Source organism: Eupeodes corollae, chromosome 1, assembly GCF_945859685.1.
Source record: "Eupeodes corollae chromosome 1, idEupCoro1.1, whole genome shotgun sequence".
NCBI lineage: Eukaryota > Metazoa > Arthropoda > Insecta > Diptera > Syrphidae > Eupeodes > Eupeodes corollae.
Window position 1 is genome coordinate 281,472,497 of NC_079147.1, and position 11,728 is coordinate 281,484,224.

Below are 11,728 nucleotides of genomic sequence, written 5' to 3' on the forward strand. Positions count from 1 at the left end.
TTTGACATATCAAATGGCATTTATATCTTTGGAGACAAACTTATTTTACAGGTTTTTAAAATTTTATATAAGTACTATTTTAAACAGACATTTTGCATAAAGGAGCAAGTCTGCAAGCACTTTTTCGTAACCTTATTTCTAATCCAACTTTAAAATACGAATAAAAACATACATAGCTTATTGATGCTATAAATTGAGGAAGTATAGTTCACTATATTTTAACTAATCTAACATCCGTATATTTACTCATGAAGTTCATACAAATTTCGAAAAGTCTTCATCAGTTTTTAAAGATCATCAGTTTTAAGCAAAACAAGACAAAAGGGTTGTTAGTTATCTTCATTTTTGAATCCATCGTCAAAACAAAGTATCGTAAAAACAAACCGAAATTACAGTTAAAACCAAAAAAAAATCAATAAAAGTTGATGAAAAATGATTTTCGACTTAAATATCTTTTAAAAAAATTGAGATTATGGCTTAAAACTAATTATATCTCAAAAGATATACCGTTTTTAATATTCATACAAATTTTTTGAGAAAAATAGAAAAGAAACAATACTAAAAGTTGGTAAAAATTCTTTTCAAAAATTTGAGATTATGGCTCTAAACTTATTTTGTCTTAAAGGAAATGCTGTTTTCAACAAAAAATAAAAACTTAAACAAAACATAACTAAAATTTATTAAACATTTACTTTTGACTCAAATATCATTTTAAAAATTAAAAAATTTTAAAAAATTAAATCAAAGTAATTTTATGTCGCAGAAAATATTGTTTTCGACATTCAGTGATTTATTAAATCCAACAGTCCGTTATTTAATAAAATTTAAAATCTACAAAAACCAGTACAAACTTTTGGTAAAAATTAATGTTTGGTTCTCGATATGTAGTTTAAGTTTTTGTACACTTTAAAGCAAATTTAAAATCAATCGACTTAATAATTTGAGCTGTATGGGGATAGTATAGACAGACGAAAGGAATCGGGGTACCCACTTTTTTTCGCCTTCTCCACCATTTTAATGTTATGTTTGATTAAAATCTCGAGCTCGAAATTTGTTTACGAATGTAAAACTTGTCATATAGTTCCTATATGTCTGAAGTAAAAAATCGAAAGTAGACATTAAAATCTTGGAAATACGTATTATCTAAATTAATATCAATGCAAAAGGATGTTCTTTTCAAAAGTTGTTTTTTAGAAAAAATAAAATTCATGCAATTTAACGTTATGGCCAAGAATTTATTATAAAGATAAGGATTCGTCATTAATTATTTCTTACCCGTAGAAAGTAATTGTAATCGGTCCTGGTTGTCGAATTGAACATTTTGACATTTCTCGATGTTTTAGGGTCCTATAGAATCTCAATACTGTTTACAACGTTAAGCAATATTTTTATAAAAATCCAATGGCCTGTTTTTTATAAAAATTATAATCGAACAAATTTGGTAATTAAATTGGTTAAAATTTATGTTCGATTCTCGATATATCGTGAATAAATGAATTTGTTGACACTAAAATTGTTTTATTCTCCTCTAAATTTTCTTAGAATTATAAAGCCTGTTTTTTTTTTATTAAAGAAATACAAATTTTCAAGAAATACTACTGAAATTCTCGTTAATTAAAATAGATTTTGAAATCAAACTATTTCAAAATTCAACTGACAATTTTTTTAACAAGACACGAAATCTTTCAAAAACAACAAAAATCCGATAGTAAATGGTTTTCGAATCAAGTATTGAGAGATCAAGAAAAAATTTTGACATCAAATTACTTATGTCACCCAAAATATTGTTATGAACATTTTGTTAAAGTTTTAAACAAGACAAATCGACAAATGGAATGGGAAGTTATCAAATGGTCGCGGCGCCTGACCCAAATAAATTCCAGCCGAGAGCACCAATTTGTTACCATATTATGCAGTTATTTTGGCTTTTAGTCAGCGCTAACTTATTTAATATTCTTTTCCAATTCGTCAATCATCTCGTGCTAACCTGCATAGATAAGTTACCTTTACATAACCCGAAAAAAGTAGTCCAGATTTTTTTAAATCCAAAGCGTTTGGAATTAACAAATCTGGACTACATTTTAATAAATTGCAAACAATTTTAATGAGTAAGTCTGTTCGATATAGTGGCAAACCAAGTTAGACATTGTTTAAGTGACAGCTGTGACAAGTGACAACTCGAAAAAAAAGGTTACAAAATTAAGAATCACATATTAAAAAAACATGTCCATTATAAGTTTTCTTTCATGTTTAACTTAATATAATTAATTTATTAACTTCCTATAGGAAATTATTGTAATGGGTCCGATTTGTCAAATTGAAAATTTTAACATTTCTCTACGTTTCAAGGTTCCTAGAGTCGAAATAAAAGATTTTTAGAAAGATGCCTGTGCGTGCGTATGTCCTCCATAGCTCAAGAACCAGAAAAGATATCGACTACAAATAAATTTTGTTATACAGATAATAATACAGAAAGATGCAGAAAGGGCTCTCAAGAAAATTGCGTGGGTGGATTTTTTACCAAAGCAGTTTGAAAAAAAGGTGAACATTTTGGTTAACCCTAAATATCATACGAACCAAAAACGCTAGAGACTTGAATTACATTTTATATAATATATTGTAAAGTGATACCAAACAGGTATATTTTTTGAAAAAAATCAATATAACGGTTTTTTTATAAACTGAAAAAAAAAAATTGTCACCTCCAAAATTTTACGACTGAAATATGATTTCATCTCTAAAACAATTTTTTGCAACGAAGAATAATGTTTTTAACATTTGATAAAATTTGGAGAAAAATCGAATTTATAGTTTTTTTTACAAAAAATAAAAACGTAAACAAAATTTATAAAAATTGGTAAAAATTGATTTTCGACTCAAATATCTCTTCAAACATTTCATATATTGGTTTCAAACTAATTTTATCTTATAAGAAATATTGTTTTCAACATTTGGTAAAATTTTTAAAAAATTCGAATCGAAAGTTTTTTTACAAAAATTAAAAATATTGACTTCAAACTTATTTTATTTCACAGAAAATATTGTTTTCAATATTAAGTAATTTTTATATAAAAATCTAAGAGTCCGTTTTTTTTATAAAAAATAAAATCTACAAAAAATAGTACACAAATTTGGTAAAAATTGATGCGGGTACATATAGACAAACTTTTAAGCAAGACAAATCGACAGACGGGATGGGAAATTATCAGTGTGGGTCGCATCCCAGCCTCTTTTTTAACTTTGAAACCCTATTGATAAACATTGTATAATTTAGACACTTAAGACGTTTATCCATTCATTTCAAGACTAGGTTAGAAACAAGTTTTTGAAAATAAAGAACAATAAAACTCTTCAGGAACTCATTACCTGGACAACTATATTCGGCTTGGTTCTAAGAAAATGTAATAAATAAGACTGTTTAAGAGTTCTTATATCACATAAAAGCTAGATTTTGGATGATTACATTTTTAAAAATATAATAATTTGTGAAGTTTTTTTTAATAAGAATTTAAGTTTTTTCTTTTTTTTTTTATACATAAATCTTAAAACGTAATTCCTGAGTATCCCGTATACATATCCAAGCATTTTTTCTGAATACCTGTTTATGCAAATTCAATTCTCATAGGTAAGCTCGTAGGTATATGTTTATGTATTCATTGAGAGACAGACGAAGCAAAAAAATTAACTTTGCGACCGACTGACATCTAAAACGTTGATTAAGTTATCAGAGTAAATTTAAGCAAAAGCCGGATGACATTTAGAGCTTAATGGAAAAATTGCTGACCGCCACCGACCGTAGATCGTGTATAAGTCCCAGACCCAGACAACACTTCCCTCTCTATATACGATCGTGGTGTTCCGTTCCGAGTGTCGGTAAGTTCAGACCTTACTTAATATTTATTTATGTGGTAAGACTTAGACTCATAGGAGGGAAAAAGGTCATCATTAAAAAACAAAAAAACTGCATATATTGGTATCTATGGATAGAGATATCTCGGGACCACAGAGAATATGCAACGCATGGTGATTTAGTACACTCCAGCGGACAGTCACATAAAAATGCCACCGACACCAGCCTGTCTCATTAAATCGGCAGCGCAAAGCTAATAGCGGTGTTGTAGCTATCTGCTAAAAAAAAGAAAAAAACAATCGTCCAGTGATCAGCTTCAGTATCAGCCTCCTCACAGCCTCCATCTCTCGTTCGGTCGAAGTCGCGTCGTCTGGAGGTCTCCAGAGACATAAAGTGGTACTCTATGCGGTTGGATCTGATGTGTGGCGTGTTCGGATGATAGAGGAAGCAAATAAAAATAAAAGTGAATTCCTCTACCCGGACCCGGACGGACGCGCAAAGCGACGACGACCGACATGTTTGATTTAGATAGTGTCCAAGAGTCGAGCATATCTCACGACATTCATTACACTTCGTGTGTGGATATACATTATGCGCGGCAGCCACTGTCAACACCCCCAAGAAGCCCACTGCCGCCACTGCCTCAGACGCTTCGCCGCCTCGTCGTCATCATTGTGGGTGGACTCCAAGCACAGCAAATATATTTTTTTTTAATTTTATTTTATATGACATCGAAAACGAAAGGGTGAATTATGTTCTCATTGTTTTATTTTCACTTAGTTTATCGCTGGTGTGACTATGACTCTGACTCCCAACTTAGTCTGGGAAATGAAACCAAAATAAGTGCATCAAAGAAGATCATAGATAATCATCAGAAGCAAACGGATAGCGTGTATTAATAGAGGAGCAGCTAAGCTATGATCCGAGGATAGTTGCGGTCAACGGCCTAAGACTTCAAGCCCTGCGGTTGTTCTTTTGCATCCGATGTGATATGCTCTATGCAAAGCAAATATATCCAAACAGAGATACCAACGATTAATGCTTTGAGAATAGAATACATATCCCCGAGAGGAGCTATATTCATGATATAGTTAATCAATTACGAAGAATATTTAATTAAATGTATCTTGTGCATATCCCCATAGCAATCTATTTCCTGTGAGCATAATACGTCTATGCGAGTCTCTCAGTTAGTCACCGAAATTGATGGTTTATAAGCCTTATTGTGTATTTTAGAGTGACCGCAGTTTTTTCTTGCGAATATAAATTTTGAGTGAAAAAAAAACTTTGAAAGATGTTTCAAGTAAATCAAAACTTTTATATAATAATTATAGGCTGTGACCAAATTTCTGCAGATGAATTTGGAAGATTAATAATTTTTGAAGGGTACAAAATAATAGGGGTTTAAAAATGTTACCTTATTTCGAGTATAAGCAATTAATAGTTGGTAATATTAAAGTTTAAAATTTAATCAGACAATTTATGAGAGTTTTGATAAATGAAAACTTTTCATTCTGCTGCTAATAAGAAGAAAATGTGTTATGTTCAGCAAAACTGAACTCAATTTGGTGGGGTATCGGATCCTAAAAGTAACGAAGTTAGGACTTTTTGCCCAAAATTACGAGTACATCGCCAAAATTAGCATTTTTGTTTTTGTACAATTTCGACAATATTACCGAACCTTTCTGCCTTAAAACTTCTTTTAGTTTTATTAAACTCCAAATAAAAATAAGCGTTCGGTCATATTGTCAATAAAATAAAGCCAATATATTAAAAATATCATTTCGCCCAAAAACTTTTTCAAAAGAAAATGGACTGAAACCCAAAATCATTGTAATATTTTTGAAATCAATTTTAAAATATCATAACGCCCACATTACTAAGTGGCATACGGGTATTCTGACCAAATTTAAGCCTGTTTTGAGCACTACAACATTTTAAGTTTTAAATTTTATCGCTTAAATGCAAACATCAAACGAAAAAAAATGTATTTGCTATAAGTTTTAAGTTAAATTTTCTCTAAGCTATTAAAAATGGGTAAATACTTGTCTAACTTTTATAAGCTTTGTTAGTATAATAACGAATATTCCCTTTAAGTATGGATTTATGGAACACATTGTCCATAGTACAAATAAATAACTAGGCTTTGCGGTAGTAAATTCTACCATTCCATTTTTCAAAGCCTTATTGATCGGTTTAACCAGAGGCTTCGAATAACATCATCGGTAGTGATTCAATTCCAGCCAATTAAAGTTGGCGAGACTGTTGATAACATGATTTCTAAATTTGGGATACAAAATATTGATTGTTGCATTGGCTGTTTGGCACCCTGAGTGAATCTGATGTCACATCACGGTCTGTGGGAAAGCATGCTGGTTTTTGGAGCTCCAGATACTGGCGAGATAAAAATGATTTGTCGCCCAAAATCGTCTAATTGAAGCTTATGTTTTATAAGGCTTTCAATCACTACGTCAGATGAACCTTGCAAGCAAATAATTAATCCGAAATATTGAATTAGAATACTTTTCAAGAGTTTACGTTCCCAAATTGATGCTCACACTATCATCTATAGAAATATTATTATCGTCTGTGAAGATTTCAATTTTGAAATAGCTGTCAGCGTTAAAATCTTCTCTGTCGTAATATGTGAACGTTTAAAGTACAACGATTAAGATGGGTGGGTCATGGCCCGGAAAGTCTTAGAATCCACACCCACAGGACAGCGCAGTAGAGGAAGACCGCGAATCAGGTGGCACGCAGAAGTGGAAAGTGACCTCACCCAACTTGGAGCGCAAAACTGGAGACATCTAGCTAGGGATCGAGCTAGATGGTGAAGTTTTTTTGGGTTAGGCCCTAGTTCACACAAGACTGTAGCGCCAACTTAAGTAAGTCAGTGTTAAAATGACCTGTATTTTAATTTCACATACTTTGAAAAATGTCGCAACCCTTAAGATCTTAACATTAACGTCATCACTTGGAACATCACTTTAGCTGATTCATTATAACATAAAATACATAACCACCCAAAAATAACTTAGTAACATAAACAATTTGCTTAATATCTTCAATATTTTGGGAGAGGTGTTAACTGTCTTCTATTTGTGTCGATTTGCAAGGGTATGGCAACATTTTCATCTAATGTGTTTTAATTTCCGTTCAACCAAAAATTGATACCAACCGAATGGTCACCATTTTCAACTGCCTACATAACTTTGACTTGATCAAGATATCATTGGCTTAAGACGACTCAAAGGGACATTTTTTTCAAAACTCAACCTTCAGGGGTTTTTCTTTCTTCTATCAGGAAATATTAGACATATACAAAAGAAGACTTTATCAATTGATTAAGAATTATTTGAGTAGAAATACTTATTATATATTGTGTATATACTTTAAAAGCTGAATCGGTCTAATGCTTTTCCATGATGTCGAAAACAATAATTGAAAATGTCAAATCGATTTCACTTTGATTAAAGATTAGATATTATAGGAAAATTAATTAACAGATTGTTTTCTTTAGCTTATGCATCAAAAGTAGCTATAGTCTCTTCCAAAACTAAGTCGATGTTTCCCTCCTTAAAAATGTATCGATTCCTAGGATTCCTTCTTTTTACATTAAGAATTTTGGGAAAAAGTTATTAAATTCACATATGTATAGCTTTTGGTTATCAACCATCTTTCATATTTTATTACTTTATGCGTATTTCAAGGCAAATAGAATTATTCCAATAATTATAAAGAAAAAAAAATTAACGTAAAATTTAATTTGCGCCATTATTATTTGTAGTAAGATCCCCGTTAAATAAGAAACCATTCCAAAATTATGTATCATAAGCTTTTTTATTACTCCAGAAAGTATACCAGTATCTTTGATTTTTATACTTTTACCTTCCCTTTATCTCTCTCGCCTTAAATCTTCTGGACAAAAAGTATATTATTGGATGTAAGGGAACTTTGGAATAATTGGACTTGCCACTAAGTGTTAACCGCTGCGTGGATTCCAATCATAGAATTTCATGAACTAATAACTTCGTCTTTAAACACTTTCTTTTCCGGCTTATAACTTATTTTAAAATCATCTATTGAGAGCGAAATCAAATGATGATACGTAAAAATAATTCTTAGTAAGTCTTTGTATCTGTCAAAATGGCATTTGACGCTGTAGGTGTCTAATAGACACTGTCTATCTAGCTAACGTCCGTTATTTCAAATATTCAAGTTTATGTTGGAAGCTAGAAATGTTACCACTTTCACGGACCATAAACCGTTGGTGTTTGCCTTTAAGCAAAAGCTCAAAAAAGCATCACCTCGACAGTTTAGATGTCTTGGTCTCATTGGTCAATTTTCAACTGACATCCATCACATTGCTGGAACGGAAAACATAGTAGGAGATACGTTGTCAAGAGTTGAAGGCATCAGCAAGTCAGTGAACTTTGAAGAGCTCGCAATGTCTCAAACAGGTGATAGAGACCTTGAAAACATTATTAAATCTGCTTCTGCATTACAGGTTGTAAAAGTTCCGCTTCCTAACTCTCAATTGCAAAAAATTTGTGATGTGTCAAAGGGTGTTGCTAGACCGTTTGTAACAAAACCTTTTCGCCATCAAGTATTTGAATACCTGCACAGCTACAGTCATCCTGGAACAAACGCTCCAATTAAATTGGTTTCATCAAAATTCGTATGGCCTTTAATCCGAAAAGACTGCAGAGCATGGGCAAAGTCATCCATTGCGTGCCAAATGATCGAAGATAACTCGTCATACATCATCCCCTGTTTAAAATTTTGAACAACCATCGTCGAGGTTTGAGCATATAACTTTGTTGGACCACTGCCATATTCACGAGGATTCAGATTTTGCCTCACTGTTGTCGATTGGTACTACCGCTGGCCAGAAGCTTACCCTTTAGAAGATTCCACCGCTGATACACTTGCAAGAACACTCTTCGCTAATTGGATATCCCGTTTTGGAGTACCACTAAACGTAACATCTGACCGTGGCAGACAATATTTGCCTGATCTATTTCAGGTTTTGACAAAATTGTTTGGCTTTAATCATCTGACGACCACTGCTTACCATCCTAGCCGCTATTGGCATCTTTGAAAGGTTACATCGCCAATTGAAAGCCGCTATAGAGTGCCATGAATTACCAGCATAGGCCTGTTGTACTCCTTAGACTCACGACAGCATACAAAGAAGACTTACAAGCCACAGTAGCCGATATGTTGTATGGAGAATCCATCAGAATCCCCGGTGAATTTTTGTCACTACGAAAAGATAGCATCAGTGAGCCGATAACCTTTATTGACCGACTTCGACTTAATTTTGAACATCTAACACCAATTTCTTTGTTGTTAAGATCCGAGGAAAAGAGGTTACAGTTTCAATCGATCGTTTAAAACCTTCTTTTCTTCTCTCAGACAATAATAATCCCAGTTCAGAAAAACCATCATCTCTCCGACTCTCCAGAAACACCTAATGACATCATCATCAGAAAAACTAGATCAGGTAGATCAGTTCGAATTCCATACAGATTTGGGATAAAGAAGAACTAACTTTAATCCCATCGCTACAAAGTCACTGGAACGGGAGTACTGTAGCAGTCTATCTAGCTAACGTCCTTTATTTCAAATATTCAAATTTGAAAGTGAAATAAATAATATGGAGCATTTCGGATCGGCCGTAAGAGGGCGTTACAAATTCATCTGCTCATTTTTAATTGTTCTTTATTATCATTCGTCGATATTTTATAAATAAAACATAAATATATTATTTTATATATTGAGTCGAGTTTTTTTAATTAAATTTAGTCGACAGCTCCTAAAACCCTTTGTAGTCATATAAGCTTTTTATTCTTTTTATATTTTAAAGAGAAATTGGGTTGGAATACGTCCGTTCTTAAATTTTTGATAGCAGACTTTTAAAGTTATTTCAGATATATTAATAAACTGACTTAATATGTTATAGTTCTGAACAAAATGTGTATACAATAAGCAAAGAGAGACATTTCCAACCTTTTGTAAGCCCTAAGCTTTTAACTATCGCCTTGTCTTTTTAGGGTAATCCTTTAATACACTAATAGCATTTAATTGTACTTAGATTCAAATTTCGGGAAAAACATTCAAAGATATGTTCCGTCCAAAAACGTAAAGGATAACTTTTAAGAATTTCAAAAAAAAAAAGTTCGCCAAGTTGGAAAAAAACACAATCCCTTCTCCCTCAATCTTGTGGTGATTCCAACCTTGGCGACAAGTTTGAAACACCACACCTAAAGGTTCAAAGTTATAAAAAACTTATGATGACAATATTCCAGATTGGTTCCTCAAGCCAAATATATGTAAGTCGAAAAACTGTAACTTTTGGATACTTTTTAAACTAAACTTAATTCAAAAATCCGTTACGTCTCAAATATGATTTCAAAATCACAAACTCTTTCAAATTTAAAAAAGCGGATGAAATTTTAAAAAAATATCGAAAACGCTTTTTTGCGCTTTTAAAATGCTCTTAGCCAAGCCAATTTAAAATTTGTCAATTTAGGATTTCACCTTATAATTTAAGACTCAAGACAGTGAGCTAAGGAATTTCTTTATGAAAAGTTAACCTTAGATCAGTTTGAGAAGTAAGGGATTTCAGAACCAAACCCTACTCAGAGTACTTAACTATGTAGATCTAAAAGAACCCTAAATTCCTGCATCATTAGAACTTCGAAATTCAACTGTGGTGTTTCCAACTTGTTTTTGCATATTTGCTTTTCATTGAGAATGATTCTATTCATTGAAATCTTGGTTTCCAATTTAAGCACTTTCAAAAATATTCCATTCTTCCTGAAATTGACAGTTAGTTAAATTACTATATCAAGAGTTTCATTATTATTATTATGTGTCAACAAATTTAAATAATCACTACAAATTTGTCAATGTAAGTCACAGCCATTGCTATACCTGAGTTGACAATAATTGTATGAAGGTATTCCTTAGCCAAAAGGTAAAAAGTCGAAAAAATATCCCTAATCAGCGTTCCACAATTGACACCTGTCATCCTGTTTTTATTTCCTTTTTTTTATATTTCACTCCCTCTTCTCAGAAAAATACATACAAAAAATGTATGAATAGGTACGTGACTTAAAAAAAGCTTATCCTGGTCCTTACGCTTACCAAAACCTCTCAACGCACAGTCCGGATATTAAATCTCCTTTGGCAATAACAAAAACCGTGTTGCTATTGCTGTTGCTGTCATTGTTGTCGTCGTCCTGCGTCGCTCACTGGGTTGTCGATGTCGTCGCAGTCCTCGTCTTTTCATCACCATCGTGTCGTTGAATTCATTTTAAATGAAAAAAGTTTTGATATTTTTCCGCGTGCAATTGACGGCTAATGGACGAGACATCAGGACATCGAAAAAAGGGACCGTGTTGCTATATCAAGCTCTTTGTGTATGAAAACTTGTTCGCAGCACTCGTTGTTGCGTACTCGTCGTATTTATATTTTGAAAGTCTTTTGTCCCAATCCACAATCCCAAGCCAAAAGTCAAATCGAAGGTGATTTACCAAGTATAACGACTCCCTGAAGGCCTCCAGAAGGTCTTATAAAATGAAAAAAAAAGAAAAGAACCAACAAAATAAATAAAGAAAAGTAAACGCTAATAGGCAATTTGATGCCATAAAGGATGTCCCTAATTTCCATGCAACATTTGGTACTAATCATGCTTTCAGTTTTCACCATCACCATCAGTATTAAGAGGAGGTTGAAATTGGAAATGTTTATCAGACCAGATGATTAGTTCTTTATGGATTTTTAAATTATTTCATTCAATATAAAAATAACAACAACGAGAAGGTCGAAGAAGGCCAACAAGGAAGCGGATGGAGATTATTGTTTTTCCTC